Source organism: Papio anubis, chromosome 1 (genome assembly GCF_008728515.1).
Source record: "Papio anubis isolate 15944 chromosome 1, Panubis1.0, whole genome shotgun sequence".
In the NCBI taxonomy this organism is placed as follows: domain Eukaryota; kingdom Metazoa; phylum Chordata; class Mammalia; order Primates; family Cercopithecidae; genus Papio; species Papio anubis.
The window spans coordinates 34330917-34345741 of record NC_044976.1 but is presented as its reverse complement, the minus strand read 5'-3'; the positions used below and the strand labels follow the sequence as shown (position 1 = coordinate 34345741).

General features: G+C 54.3%; 1 protein-coding gene across 1 annotated transcript in view; it reads left to right on the top strand.

Annotated features, from left to right (window-relative positions):
- COL8A2 (collagen type VIII alpha 2 chain) overlaps window positions 1-14825 on the top strand; it is a 32706-nt gene that overhangs the window by 4076 nt on the left and 13805 nt on the right. Inside the window, exon 2 of the mRNA XM_009204785.4 lies at window positions 6847-6891. The gene's annotated coding sequence lies outside the window, so the exon portion shown is untranslated. The remainder of the gene's footprint in view (window positions 1-6846; window positions 6892-14825) is intronic.

Genomic DNA, 14825 nt, shown 5'->3' with positions numbered 1-14825 from the left:
TTTCTTTCTTTCTTTCTTTCTTTCTTTCTTTCTTTCTTTCTTTCTTTCTTTCTTTCTTTCTTTCTTTCTTTTTCTTTCTTTCTCTTTCTTTTCTCTCTCTCTCTTTTCTTTTCTTTTCTCTTTTCTTTTCTTTTTTTTTTTTTGAGACGGAGTCTCGCTCTGTCGCCCAGGCTGGAGTGCAGTGGCATGATCTCGGCTCACCACAAGCTCCGCCTCCTGGGTTCACGCCATTCTCCTGCCTCAGCCTCCGAGTAGCTGGGACTACAGGCGCCCGCCACCTCGCCCGGCTAGTTTTTTGTATTTTTTAGTAGAGACGGGGTTTCACCGTGTTAACCAGGATGGTCTCGATCTCTTGACCTCGTGATCCGCCCGTCTCGGCCTCCCAAAGTGCTGGGATTACAGGCTTGAGCCACCGCGCCCGGCCTCTTTTCTTTTCTTTTCTTTCTTGTCTGGCTCTTGTTGCCCAGGCTGGAATGCAGTGGCGCAATCTTGGCTCACTGCAACCTCCACCTCCCAGGTTGAAACAATTCTCCTGCCTCAGCCTCCCAAGTAGCTGGGATTACAGGCGTCCACCACCACGCCCGGCTAATTTTTTGTATTTTTAGTAGAGACAGGGTTTTACCATGTTGGCCAGGCTGGTCTTGCACACTTGACCTCAGGTGATCTGCCCGCCTTGGCTTCCCAAAGTGCTGTGATTACAGGGGTGAGTCGCTGTGCCTAGCCAATAAGAAGGCAGAACAGCAACTTTTTTTTTTTTTTTTTTTTTGACAGAGTCTCGCTCTGTCACGCAGGCTGGAGTGTAATGACATGATCTCGGCTCACTGCAACCTCCACCTCCCAGGTTCTAGCCATTCTTCTGCCTCAGACTCCCTAGTAGCTGGGACTACAGGTGAGCACCACCATGCCTGGCTAATTTTTGTATTTTTAGTAGAGACGGGGTTTCACCACATTGGCCAGGCTGGTCTCAAACTCCTGACCTCATGATCCACCCACCTTGGCCTCCCAAAGTGCTGGGATTACAGGAGTGAGCCACTGTGCCATGCCTGGTCTTTTTTTTTTGACGGAGTCTCGCTCTGTTGCCCAGGCTGGAGTGCAGTGGCGCGATCTTGGCTCACTGCAATCTCCACCTCCTGGATTCAAGCGATTCTCCTGCCTCACCCTCCCAAATAACTGGGATTACAAGTATGTGCCACCAGGCCCGGCTACATTTTGTATTTTTGGTAGAGACAAGGTTTCACCATGTTGACCAGGCTGGTCTTGAACTCCTGACTTCAAGTGATCCACCCACCTTGGCCTTCCAAAGTGCTGGGATTATAGGTGTTAGCCACCATGCCTGGCCTTTCTTTCTTCCTTCCTTCCTTCCTCTCTCTCTTTCTTTTTTCTTTCTTTTTTTTTTTGAGATGGAGTCTCGCTCTGTCACCCAGGCTGGAGTGCAATGGCACCATCTCGGCTCACTGCACTCTGCCTGCCGGGTTCAAGCAATTCTCTTGCCATCTCGGCTCATTGTACTCTCTGCCTCCCGGGTTCAAGCGATTCTCTTGCCTCAGCCTCCTGAGTAGCTGCGATTACAGGCATGTGCCACCAAGCCTGGCTAGTTTTTGCATTTTTAGTAGAGACTGGGTTTCACCATGTTGGTCAGGCTGGTCTTGAACTCCTGATCTTGTGGTCTGCCCGCCTCGGCCTTCCGAAGTGCTGGGGTTACAGGCATGAGCCATTGCACCTGGCCTCTCTTTATTTATTTATTTTTTTGAGATGGAGTCTCTCTCTGTCACCCAGGTTGGAGTGTAGTGGCACAGTTGCGGTTCACTGCAACCTCTGTCTTCTGGGTTCAAGTAATTCTCCTGCCTCAGCCTCCCAAGTAGCTGGGATTACAAGTGCGCACCATCATGCCCGCTAATTTTTGTATCTTTAGTAGAGACGAGGTTTTGCCATGTTGGTCAGGCTGGTCTTGAACTCCTGACCTCAAGTGATCCGCCCGCCTGAGCCTCCCAAAAGGAATGGAATCTTAATTGTCGTACGTCTACAGTGTGTGGGGCATTTTCATAGCACAGGGGTTTTTTTGTGGAGGGGGAAAGGAGGAATAGCAGGCATGAGAAGGTCAGGCCCAGAGAGAGCCCAGAACCGTGAGGGCTGGGATGGTATTTTCTATTATCTAGGAACCCTTGGTGGTCCCTGGTGGGTCCTGTGAGGAAGGGAAGCCTCTGGGAGGAAGCAGGGTCTGAGCCGGGGGTCCTGGCCTCTGGTCTCAATTCTGCCACTGGCTGCTGTGTGACCTCAGGAGAGTTTTCCTCTGAGTCTCTGTAACCCCATCCATGAGCTGGGTCAGCAGTGCCAGCCTGCCTCTGCTTACAGCTTATGGTGAGGAGAAACCTAGATTGCAGGGTAGAGGGGTCACTTCTCTCCTGAAAGATCCCAGGTGGTCAACACTTTGGTCTCCACACCCGTCCAGTGTCCACAGCCCCCACCACCCGGAAGTTCTCCTTTCTGGCTAGCCTCCTTCTTTCCCACTGTGCTGGCTGCCACCAAGCTCTGCGTGGGCACTCCAGGCCACGCTCCCTGACAGGCAACCACGGCTCTGCTCATGGCAAGCATTCTTTTCATAGTTCCTGGAGCACAGCAAATCCGGCTGCTTAGCCAGGAATGCAGAGCCCCCTCCTGCAGCGGCAGCAGGGGCTGGATTGTGGGTGGAACCCCTGGGGGTCAGGCAGGAGGGACTGAGGGGGTGCGGAGGACCGACCTCCACCCCAGTACACACCATGCCTCAGCTCGGGGGAGCCAGGAGGCTGTCCTCATCTTTGGACTTGCTCAGCTTGGGGCCAAGCTCTGGGACTGTCCTTCCCTGGCTAGGGGAACTTGGGCAAATGACGTCTCTCTGAGCCTCGGTTTCTGATCTGTAAAATCAAGTTTATAATACTAACCTCACAGGGCTGTTGAGAGGTGTCATGGTGATTTTATTTATTTATTTATTTATTTATTTATTTATTTATTTATTTTTTATTTTTTTTTTGAGACGGAGTTTTGCTCTTGTTGCCTAGGCTGGAGTGCAATGGTATGATCTCAGCTCATTGTAACCTCTACCTCCCAGGTTCAAGCGATTCTCTTGCCTCAGCCTCTTAAGTAGCTGGGATTACAGGCACCCGCTACCATGCCCGGCTAATTTTTGTATTTTTAGCAGAGACGGAGTTTCTCCATGTTGGTCAGACTGGTCTCGAACTCCTGACCTCAGGTGATCTGCCCACCTTGGCCTCCCAAAGTGCTGGGATTACAGGCATGAGCCACTGCGCCTGGCCAGTGATTATATTTATAATAGGGCATATTTATTTAGCGTTCATATATGCCAAGCACTGCTCTGAGTCCATTATACAAAATTAACTTGTTTAATCCTCACAAATGCTCTGTGAAGCTGGGCTTGGCAGCTTTATATGGGCTGGGCAGAGCTGGGTTCAGATTCCACCCCCTTCACTTCCTAGCCTGGTTACCTTGGAGAATGGATGTGACCTCTCTGGGACCTAGCGCTCTTCCTCAGTAAAATGGGACAGCAGTTCCAGCCTTCCAGGGTTATGGGAGTAAATAATGCCTGGAGTTCCCATTTCACTGATGAAGAAGCTGAGGCCCAGATGGAGGTCTCATGCTAGTAAGAGCTAGCGCTGAGATGAAGATGCATGCAGAGAGGTCCTCTTAATCCGACATGATTTTTAAAGAAAGATTTTTAGCCCAGAGCCTGCCTGTAGTAGGCGCTCAGAAATAGGAACCTCTCCCATGAGCCCCGTTGCTGGCAGGAGCCAATTGTTCACCTCATGGCCATCAGCACCTCAGTCTGGAAAGTTGGAATGGGGAAGCGGGCCTGAGGCCCTGGCCAGCCTCCCTGGAACCCTGCAGCTCTCAGAAGCTGGTGGGGCGTGGGGGGTGGGGGGTGCAGACTATCCCACCCACATCTGGTCTGGGATTTAGCCAACAGCAGCAGGCTCTGTGCAAAGGGGAGACGTCGCCAGGGGAGGGGCTCCAGGAGGGGATTAGGGAAGGCAGCTGGGGGTGGAGGTTAAGAACAGAGTCCCATTGAAGTCGGCTCAGGCACCGCCCTGGCTTACCCACTCACCCCCACTTCCTATTTGTAAGACCAAGGGGGCCTTGGCCCACTGGAGCAGACTCCTGAGGCACCTGATAGTAGCTGCCCACTCTGCTCCCAGCCTTGCCTGTCCCTGGTGCCATCTAGGTTGAGGCAGCACAGGTGGGGTAGAGCAGGAGTAGGGGGCAGGGCCCATGGCTGAGGTCTTCAGGGAGCCCAGGTGTACAGGGCTTTTAACCACCTGGGGACCAGGCAGAGCTGGGTTCGGATCCCACCTCCTTCACTTCCTAGCCTGGTTTCCTTAGAGAATGGATGTGACCTCTCTGGCACCTAGTGCTCCTCCTCAGTGAAATGGGACAGCAGTTCCAGCCTTCCAGGGTTACGAGAGTCAGTAGTGCTGATGAGCGTGCCTAGTGCTATGTCCAGTGCATACAATGAACTTGGGATGCAGACACCATTGTTATTGACCATTAACAGGGGGGAAGGGAATGGGGAAGCAGCTTTAGGTAGGACCTGCATCTCTGATCCTGATATTCAAGGCGTTTCTCAGTCTGACCCCAGCCAGGTCTCCTCTCCTCAAATCATCTGTATGGTGAAGAGCCTAGGCTTTGGAGCCCATAGCCAGGGTTCTAATTCAGGTTCTACTTTTTTTTTTTTTTTTTAAGAGACAGGGGTATCACTATGTTGCCCAGGCTGGACTCAGACTCCTGAGCTCAAGTGATTCTCCTGCCTTGGCCTCTCAAAGTGCTGGGATTACAGGCGTGAGCCACCGTGCCCAGCTCCAGGCTCTGCTTTTCATGAGCTGTGTGACGTTGGGCCAGTTACTTAACCTCTCTGGCCCTTAGGTTTCTCATCTGTAAAAAGGCAAGATGAAATACTTTTGTCACTGGGTTGTTGTGAGGATTAAATGAGATAATTCATGAGAACACCCAGAATGGTACCTGGCACACAGTAGGTACACAATGAATATTAGCTCTGATTAGTTAGTTCATGTGTTTGCTTATTTTATTTGGATTCTCTCCATCCCCTGAATATATTCAGGGCTTTTACACTCTCACACATGCTGTTCCCTTGGCCCAGGACTGATCACCTCTCCTCACCACCAACCAGTTAAATCCATGTTCATCCTTCAAAGCCCAGAGCCAACATAAGTCATTTCTTCTCCCAGAGTCTCATGGTGTGGGGAGGGGGCTGGGGCCAGAGAAGCTGGGGCTAAGCTGAGCTGGAGGGTCCTCCTACCTGGGCTCCATCATCCAGGCTGTGGCCCCATGACCCAGCTCCAGGGTCATAGTGTTCAGAGTGGCAGGATGGAGGCAGGGCTCAGCTGAGTTGGAGAGGAGGCCTAGGAGCTGCTGGCTCTGGCATCTGGCTGCTTGTGCAGCTACAGACAGGACTGGATGTCAGAGTTTCCATGGGAGCAGGCAGAGGCAAGCAAGCAGCTGTGGGAGAGAGTGACGCGGCCCACAGGCCTCCCTGCCAGGTGGGCTGGCTGGGCGTCCCCTCCCCATCTACCCCGGAGTCATGTCTGGGTCTGGACTTTAGCCCCGGATCCTTTGCGTATAGCTATGTGACCTGGAGTAGGGCTTTTATTAGATCCTGGCACCACGCCTGATTAAGGCAGAAATGGGGACCCAGCCATCCAGGGCTCTGACCACATCACTTCCCCAACTAAATAACCTTCGATGGCTCCCCATTGCTCTCCAGAGAAATGCAAGCATGGCATTCAGATTTCCTCACCATGTTGCCCCAGCCTCCCCATCCCACAGCACTTCTGGACCTTCCCTGTGTATTACTACCTGAAATTCCTTCTGCCACCTCGTCTGCCTTTCAGACTCTGATTCATCCTTCAGGACTCAGCTCCAGTGTCCCTTTCTCCATGAAGCCTTCAGGGGAAGCTTAAGGCGGCAGTGTTCCCTGCTTCATGCTCCCACAGCCCAGAGATCTTTGCCAATTGTGTGATGACCGCTTGTCTGATGCCCCCAGCCCTTCAGGACAAGGCAGGGCAGGGAATGGGGTTGAACCACTTCTGTGGTCCATGGCCCAGGCTTGGGTCCTCCATATAGTAGAAGCTTCCCCAGCAGGGATCCTAACCCAAAGTAGGGGCCACCCCAAACCAGAACTGACATATGAGAGGGACTTCTCCAGCATGGGAACCTGGGACACAGAAGGGGCATCCTCAGCCTGGGCCCTAAGACAGGAGGAACTCCGTGAATCCAGGGCCAGGCACCCCGTGGGTATTGCTAAGTGTGCATTGAATGAATGGAGTCGTGGAGTATGAGGGCACAAACCCTGCTTCCCTCAGGGGAGGAGGGAACTGAGAAGAGACTGAGGTTGGGGCCGGGTTTCCAGCAGGGGGTTCTGGTAAGAAGCCCGGGGCAGGCACTGGTGTGGCTGTGGGTTAGGGCAGGAGGCTTCCCAGGCTCCTGATGTCATTGTCTCACACTGTTCCTCCCTTTTTGTTTTTTTTTTTTCCTAAACAGAGTCTTGCCCTGTCTCAAGAGTGCAGTGGTACAATCATAGCTTACTGCAGTCTTGAACTCCTGGGCTCAAGCAATACCACCCCCCTCAGCCTCCCAAGTGTCTGGGACTAGAGGTGTGCACCATCATGCCCAGCTAATTTTTAAAAAAATTTTTAGTAGAGACAATGTGTCCTTATATTGCCCAGGCTGGTCTCAAACTCCTGACTCAAGCAGTCTTCCCACCTTGGCCTCCCAAAGTACTGGGATTATAAGCGTGAGCCACTGCCCCGTAGCCTCACTGTTTCTCTTGTTCATCCTCAGGCCCTGCCTCTGCTGGGACCTTCCCAGGCCCCTCCGACCTGAAAGGTAAGCTAGGTTTGGGGATGGGGTTTTCTGATATCCCAGGCCGGATGAGGCCTGTGTTCATTGCTGTCTAACCTCACTCCCTCCTGCTTCACCAGAAGCCCTCCCAGGCCCAGGGTGTCCGGTGAGCCACCCTTTTTGCAGGTGACCTCAGCTCCCTGCAGCCTGGGCTTTAAAACCCTGGCCCAACTCGGAAGCAGCTTTTTCTCATTTGTGAACTATTTCGCCTGGCTCCTTGGCGGGGCCGTGTTTGCTTGGCCCAGCCTGGGTGCAGTGGCCTGGCTGTGCTCCCGCCGGGCCCCCTCCCTGCCCAGCCCAGCCCCTCCTGCTGCTGCTGCCGCAGCCACCACGCAGGGTAGCCGCAGAGGCCCAGGAATCTTGGCAGGCGTGGGGAGGCAGCGGGCGGCGGGTGGCGCTCCGGAAAAGGCTGCAAATGTGAACCAGAAGGTGAGGGATTGGAGGCTGAGGAGGCCCCGCCTGCCCCTGCCTGAGGCCTGGGGGTGGCTGGGTCTGTAGGGGCCCTCGGATGTCCAGTTCCCATCAGAAGCTCAAGGCCTCTGCCGGGAGGCAAGCGACGGCCCCGGCTGAGGCCTGAGTCCCTGGGTGGGGAAGGACCAGCTGCCTGGCTACCTGCCTGAGGGTACATGGTTGCCCTCGGGCCTGCCCACTGCCAGGCCTCTTCTATTACCTCTGCCCCTGCCCTACTGTTCTTACCTTCCTGGGCACTTTGTTGTCCCGAGATGCTCCTCCCTAGGGGAGCAGCAGAGAACCTAGACTCAGAGATGGGCAGAGGCCAGGGGCTTGGTCACCTGCAGGAGGGAGGTTCGGTTCAAGACCCCTCCAGCCCAGAACCAAGAAGGACTCAGGAAGAGCAACAAAGAGAAAGTGGCCCTGCGATAAGCCACCCGAGGGCTTGGCTGGACGAGGGAGGTGGGTTTGCAGATGCCTGGACCTGGAGTCCCTGGGCTACAGGCTTCATTGAACACATGCCCTGTGCCCGCCTCAGGCAGGAGGGAGGTGGGGGTGGGGAAGAGGTGCTTTCATGCAGGTGGGTGCCCAAGAGAAGGAGCTGTTCTGCCTGAGGGAGGCAGGGAAGGCTGCTTGGAGGAGGAGGCATTTGAACTGGGTCTTAAATGAGGACTAATATGTTTCCATGGAGGCAAAAGGTAGAAAGAGCAACCCAGCAGAGAGGATCACGCAGGAAAAGGCAGGGACAGGGAGGCAGTGAGACATCTGGGGTGTCTGGATCCTAGGGTGTTGGGGGAGGAGCCCAGGGCTGTGGTGGGCTCCTTTCACTCCCTAAATGTAGGCATGTTCCCCAAGGGGGAGTCCATGGGCCTCCTCCAGGCTGCAGCAACCCCACCAATTAACCTGTAGTTTTGTTTTTTTTTTTTTTGAGACGGAGTCTCGCTCTGTCGCCCAGGCTGGAGTGCAGTGGCGCAATCTCGTCTCACTGCAAGCTCTGCCTCCCAGGTTCATGCCATTCTCCTGCCTCAGCCTCCCGGGTTGCTGGGAATACAGGCGCCTGCCACCATACCCGGCTAACTTTTTGTATTTTTAGTAGAGACAGGGTTTCACTGTGTTAGCCAGGATGGTCTTGATCTCCTAACCTCGTGATCCGCCCGCCTCAGCCTTCCAAAGTGCTGGGATTACAGGCGTGAGCCACTGCGCCCAGCCACAAACCTGTATTTTTACCTCTAGCCCATGTCTCTCTCCCGAGTTCCAGAGCCCCAGGTTCACTGCTCCTTGGATGCCCCCCTACCCTGGAAGTCTTCCTCATCCAGTCATTTGCTCTGATTTCGGCTTGGACTGTCCCACCGCCACCTGCCCGCATAGGCCTGTTGAACTCTGATTTCTCCTTCAAGCCTCCTTATGCTACTTCTGAAACTGAGGCCACTTGTGGTCTGGGAGCCTCATTGCAGGGATGACGGATGTTGGGACTGTTAGGTGGAACTGAAGTCTGGTAGGGCAGACCAGGTGGGCAGAAGGCAGCACTCCTCTCCTGCCTTCAACCTGGGTGAGAAGGTGGCCCGCAGGGAGCCCTGCCCTGATCTGGCCACCTCCCTCCATCCTCCAGCTCCCAGATTCCAGGCTCCTCTTTGGCTTTGGGGCAGTCCTCATCTGCACAGCAGACAGAGAGCTCAGCTCATGGGCTGGACGCCCCCAAGTCCCTTCCCAGATCTCGTGGAGCTGCTCAGGCATTGTCCAGGGAGGTCAGACCCAGACCTGACATTAACACGAGCAGGTGTGGACTGTCAGTGCTGGCCTTCCCAAGGGTCCCGCCCAGTGACCAACAGCTAGAGATTTACAGAGCCTGGAACTCAGAAAGGGACCTAGGCACAGGACATGGTAGAGGACAGAAAAGGACAAACAATGACAGAGATGGGATAGTGATACAGAGACAGGAGAGAGACACACAGAGAGAGATGCCAGAGACACACAGGAGGCAAAGGCCTGGGTTCAGTGACACAGAGCCATGGAAGGAGGGACACAGAGAGCGCAGCACACACTCTGGTGGCTCCTGCATTGAGCTGGTCCCTGGCCCTCTCCTTACCCACATGACTCTTAGACCCAGAGTGTGTGCCTCCAAACGTGACCTCAGGGCTTTGCTGGGCTCAACATCCATCTCTCTACCCGCTCCTTCCTAACTGGTCCACATTCTACTGAGTCTAAAGCATGCCTCCTCCTCCAGGAAGCCATGTGAATTGCAGAATAACATGGACTTTATCCTGCTGGTACCAGGAAGCCACTGGAAAATCCAGAGCAGGGGAGAGCCATGGGCAGAACCGTGCCAACGTGTGGCTCACAGGCAGCGTCAGCATCCCCTGGGAGCTCGTTAGAGAGGCAGATGTTAGGCCCTATCCCACGCCTACTGAATCTGGATGGGGCCTGCATGGTGATAGGCTGTCCCAGTCATCCAGATGCAGCCCAAGGTGTTAGAAGCCTTGTGGGAGTCTCCATAGGCTATGTTGAGAAAACAGAGAGAAGCTGGGGCTGGGGGACTGGGCAAGAGACTTTTATGATCATCCAGGAGAGAATGTGGCCACTTAATTTAACACACTTTTACTTAGTGACAGGGATGTGCCAGGCACTGGGCTGAGTTTTGGGAGAATACAAGGTCTGCATTAGGGTGAGACTGTGGGAAAGGAGGGGAAGGAACAGAAGTGAGAGAAATAGAGGAGGCAGAGTCCACAGGATAAGGTTGGAAGTTTGGGGGAAAGGAAGAGAGATGTCACGTACAGTTGTGCAGGTTGGCTACTGTACAAGGGCACTCAAGAAAGGTGATGAGTAGGGGTTGAGTTGGCTGAAAAGAAGAGTACACCAAGGCATAGAGGGTTTCCTGTAAGGAAGGAGGGTCAGAAGTGATGTTTACTCTTAAAACAAAAATAAACAACAACAGAAGTGATGCTCAGATTTTTGGTCTTGGCACCTGGTGGTACAGGGCACTTGGGTTGGGGAGAAGCAGGTAATGAGGGAGAAGATAATGACAGCAGTTTGGGTGGGATCTCTGAGGGACAGCCAGCGGACATGCTCGGCTGATAGTTGAACACAAGAGTCTGAGACTCAGGAAGCCGAGGTGGGAGTATCACTTGAGCCCAGGAGTTCTCGAGCAGCCTGGGCAACATGGCAAGACCCTGTCTCTTAAAAGTCTTAAAAATTAGTCCAGTGTGGTAGCTTACACCTGTAGTCCCAGCTACTTGGGAGGCTGAGACAAGAGGATGGCTTGAACCCAAGAGTTTGAGGCTGCAGTGAGCTGTGGTTGCACCACTGCACTCCAGCCTGGGCGACACAGCAGACTGTTTCCAAAAAAAAAAAAAAAAAAGGCTTAGGGGAGACATCATAGTAGCTGGAGACAGATGTGGGAGTCCTCGGTGATGGAGTTGGCGCTGTGGGAGCTGGTGGGAGCTGGACACTATAGGAGAAACATCCAGAGAGAAGTGATGAAGCCTGAGCCAGCTCCTTGGGCAAGCCTGGGTCTGCAGAGTGGGCAGATAAGACTCTGAGGAGGAGCTTTTCAAAGAAGGAGAAGAGCAGGGTGACAAGGTGGAGCACCCAGAGGTGAGAGGTGGAGGGGAGTGAGTGGGGCCTGAGGTGGAGAACGTTCTTGCAGGAGGCGTGGCTGAGAAGGGCTGGGGAGTGATGAAGGTGGCTGGGGAGGGGTCAGGCCTGTGTGAACATGTGGATGGAGAGGCTGGAGACTAGGGGGTGAGGGCAGGCAATGGCACACAGTGAGAGGCCCCTGAGGAAGAGGTGTGGAAGGACCTGGGCCTTGCTCTTTCTTCCGAGATTCAGGAAAGGAGGATGGGAAAGGGCTCCCCAGTTTCTACCAGCTGGGAGAGTAGTGGGGCTCAGGAACCCTGGAGAAGTCTGGAGCTGCCCAGCTGGGCAGTTGGGGTGGGTGTCATGCCCAGTGGGTGAGGAGGGTTCCTCTGCTCCTCCCCGAGGTCCATAACTTAGTCCTAGTCCTGAGCAGGCTTTGTGGCCCCTGGTCAGTTTCATCTCAGGAATGGTCCGGGAAAAGGTCAAGAAAGCCAGAAAATTGACTTTAGAAGTTTATTTTACAGGCCAGGCGTGGTGGCTCACGCCTATAATCCCAGCACTTTGGAAGGCTGAGGCAGGCGAATCACTTGAGGTCAGGAGTTCAAGACCAGCCTGACCAACATGGTGAAACCCCATCTCTACTAAACATACAAAAATTAGCTGGGTATGGTGGTGCACCCAGCTGTAATTCCAGCTACTCAGGAGGCTGATGCAGGAGAAATGCTTAAACTCAGGAGATGGAGGCTCCAGTGAGCCAAGATCTCATTGCTGTACTCCAGCCTGGGTGACAGAGTGAGACTCCATCTCAAAAAAAAAAAAAAAAAAAGTTCATTTTACAAGATCCTGACCTTTGGCAGCAAGTAACCTGAGCTTTTGAAGAGATGAAGGAAAGAAGTTGCTTTGCAGCAGGATGAATTGAAGTTAGAGTAAAGAGAGGACTTCCAGGCCATCAGGGTAGCAAGATAGGGCAGCACACATGGAGGGGCTGATGGCTTAGATCATCTCAGTTAATCCTTTTTTTTCTTCTTTTAAATGAGAACAAGCTTATTAAGAAAGTAAAGGAATAGGCCTGGTGTGACGGCTTATGCCTGTAATCCCAGCACTTTGGAAGACCGAGGCGGGCAGATCTTGAGGTCAGGAGATCGAGACTATCCTGGCTAACCCGGTGAAACCCCATCTCTACTAAAAATACAAAAAGAAATTAGCTGGGCATGGTGGCAGGCACCTATAGTCCCAGCTACTCGAGGGGCTGAGGCAGGAGAATGGCATGAACCCAGGAGGTGGAGCTTGCAGGGAGTCGAGATCACAGCACTGCACTCCAGTCTGGGCAACAGAGCGAGACTCCATCTCACAAAAAAAAAAAAAAGTAAAGGAATAAAAAGAGTGGTTACTCCAAGGCCTGGCGCGGTGGCTAACACCTGTAATCCCAGCACTTTGGGAGGCCGAGGTGGGCAGATCACAAGGTCAAGAGATCGAGACCATCCTGGACAACATGGTGAAACCCCATCTCTACTAAAAATTCAAAAATTAGCTGGGTGTGGTGGCGGGTGCCTGTAGTCCCAGCTATTCGGGAGGCTGAGGCAGGAGAATCACTTGAACCTGGAAGGCGGAGGTTGCAGTGAGCTGAGATCGTGCCACTGCACTCCAGCCTGACTCCATCTCAAAAGAAAAAAAAAAGAGTGGTTACTCCATAGGCAGAGCAGCCCCTCAGTTAATCCTTTTTGCAGATGAGGACACTGAGGTTCAGAGGGTTTAAGTCACCCATCCAAGATCACCCAGCTGGTAAGTAGCTGTGCTGAAATGGGAGTCCAGGGGCTGCCTGGACCTAGGAGGGCCTTAGAGGTCTCAGGGCTGGGTCCCTGATAGGGAGGGCCTGAGCCAGAAGTGCCGCTCACCTGTTGTGATGACAGAGACAGAGCCAGAAGGAGGAGGGGAGAGAGGAGTCAGGGGTAGAGACCCAGCAAGAGTGCAGAGAGCAAGGCTGGGGAGCAAGGAGACAGCAGCGCGGGGCGGGTGAGCAAGCAGGGCAGCCGGATCCCGTAGCAATGTCTCCACAACAGGAAGCGTCTCATAACATACCTGTGGTTTGGCCAGGCCCTGGGGCTGCCTGAGTGCCCCCACTGCTCCCTCAGCTGCAGCTGCTCCGTCTGGGGTGGGTGGGGGGCTTGGAGCAGCAAGGGCCTGCTCAGGGCTGCGTTTCGTCCACCCACACTGTGGGGGTCTGCCGGTCCGCTGGGAATCTAGCGGGTGCCTGGGGTCCCGAGGCAGCAACTCTCAGGCCCCCCTTTTTATTGAGACCTCTGATCACTCACCTGTGAACTGGGATGGGAGAGTGGGCAGGTCTTTCAATTCCATGCTACCACCTAGCCCTCCTCTGCTGGTCGCCCCCAGGACAGGACTGTTTCGGAGACCGGGACTGCTGGGAGGGTCCCTGCTAGCTGATGTCCTTTCGCCTCTTCAGGCATTGCTGGGGGCCTGAAGTGAAGGGGTCTGCTTCTTGCCAATTATTTCTGTTGGGGCCCATTTGCTGCACACCACCGCCACCCTGCCACCATTGGTCTGAAAGACCCCGGAGCACTCCCCACTCCCAGCCGGTCTCCTTGGCCTCCCTGGGAGGAGGCCCAGGCTGCCACAAAATGCTGACTTGGACGAAATGCTGTTTTATGGGGATTTGCTGAAAAGGGGGGAAATCCCCGTTAAGGACTTGCAGCTGTCCAAACACCGCGTCTACCCGAGGCCGCCACCGCGCCATCCTCTGAATCAGCGTCTCCTGTGTGCGTCCCACCTCGGGCTCCGTGCCCCTGCCAGCCCTGCCTTCTTCCTGCCTTCATTTCCCAAGAGGTCACCAGAGAGGGTGATGGCTTACCCAGGGTCACAGGGTCACACAGTCAGTCACAGGCAGAGCCAGGCTTGAGCCTCAGAGCCCTGCCTCTGACCGCTGACAGCCCTGCTTGGCCACTGTTCCCCATGGGGGAGAGCAAGGAACACACAGATGAAGTGTCCTCCCCTGCACACCTCTAATCCCAGAGCAGATGGTTCTTAGTTGAGGTCCTATGATTGAGGCCATGTGAGTGTTCCTCGCTCTTCCCGTTCTAGCCCAGATGAGCCCCTTGGACCTGAGGAGTGGACTCCCTGGGCGAATGTGACATGTATCTGTGCAAAGCCGAGGAAAGGACTGAGTGTGTTTTTGGTGTGCCCTTTAAATCTGATGGTGAATTAAGTTCATCAAACACTGTGGAGCATCTCTGTGTGCCAGCCAAGCCCTGTACAGGGCAGAGTGGGGGAGTGTGGCGGGAAGAGAGTTGGAGAGCTAGGGGAGGAAACAAGAGCGATGACGGGGACCTTTGGGTATCGGCAGGCCTCAAGGGAGGCGTCCAGCCAGTTTCCCAAGTGTCGAGAGGGCAGAATGTACCGAGGCCAGAGAGCCCCAGGAAGGCCAGCCTGTGTGCAGGAAGCCGGGGAGGTCAGGGGGCATGGACTGCAGTGAAAAGGAGGCAGGTGGGCAGGGGGGTCAGAGGTGTCCAGGCCCCTGTGGCTCTGGTGGTGCTGAGGTGGAGGCAAACCGTCGTCCCTGGGCTGCCGGTTGCACCATTCCAGCGGGGATCGTTTCTTTTGTAGTCCCTTGAATAGGCTACACACACCCTTCTCACCGCTGTGGGCCAGTGCGCACTCCCCAGCCCCACCCAGATGGGTGCATGCCAGGTTCCAGCTCTAAGAGCTAGGGTGAGCCTCCCCTCAAGCCCACAGGCGCTTGGAGTTGGAAGAGAGACTCTTCTGTTTGCGTCTTTCTCTGCTGTTGCTCTCTGCCTTGCTCTCCCTCCATGGCACTACATCAGAGTGGCTAGGAGCTCGGGTTTTTTATTTTTATTTTTATTTTTATTTTGAGACAGGGTCTC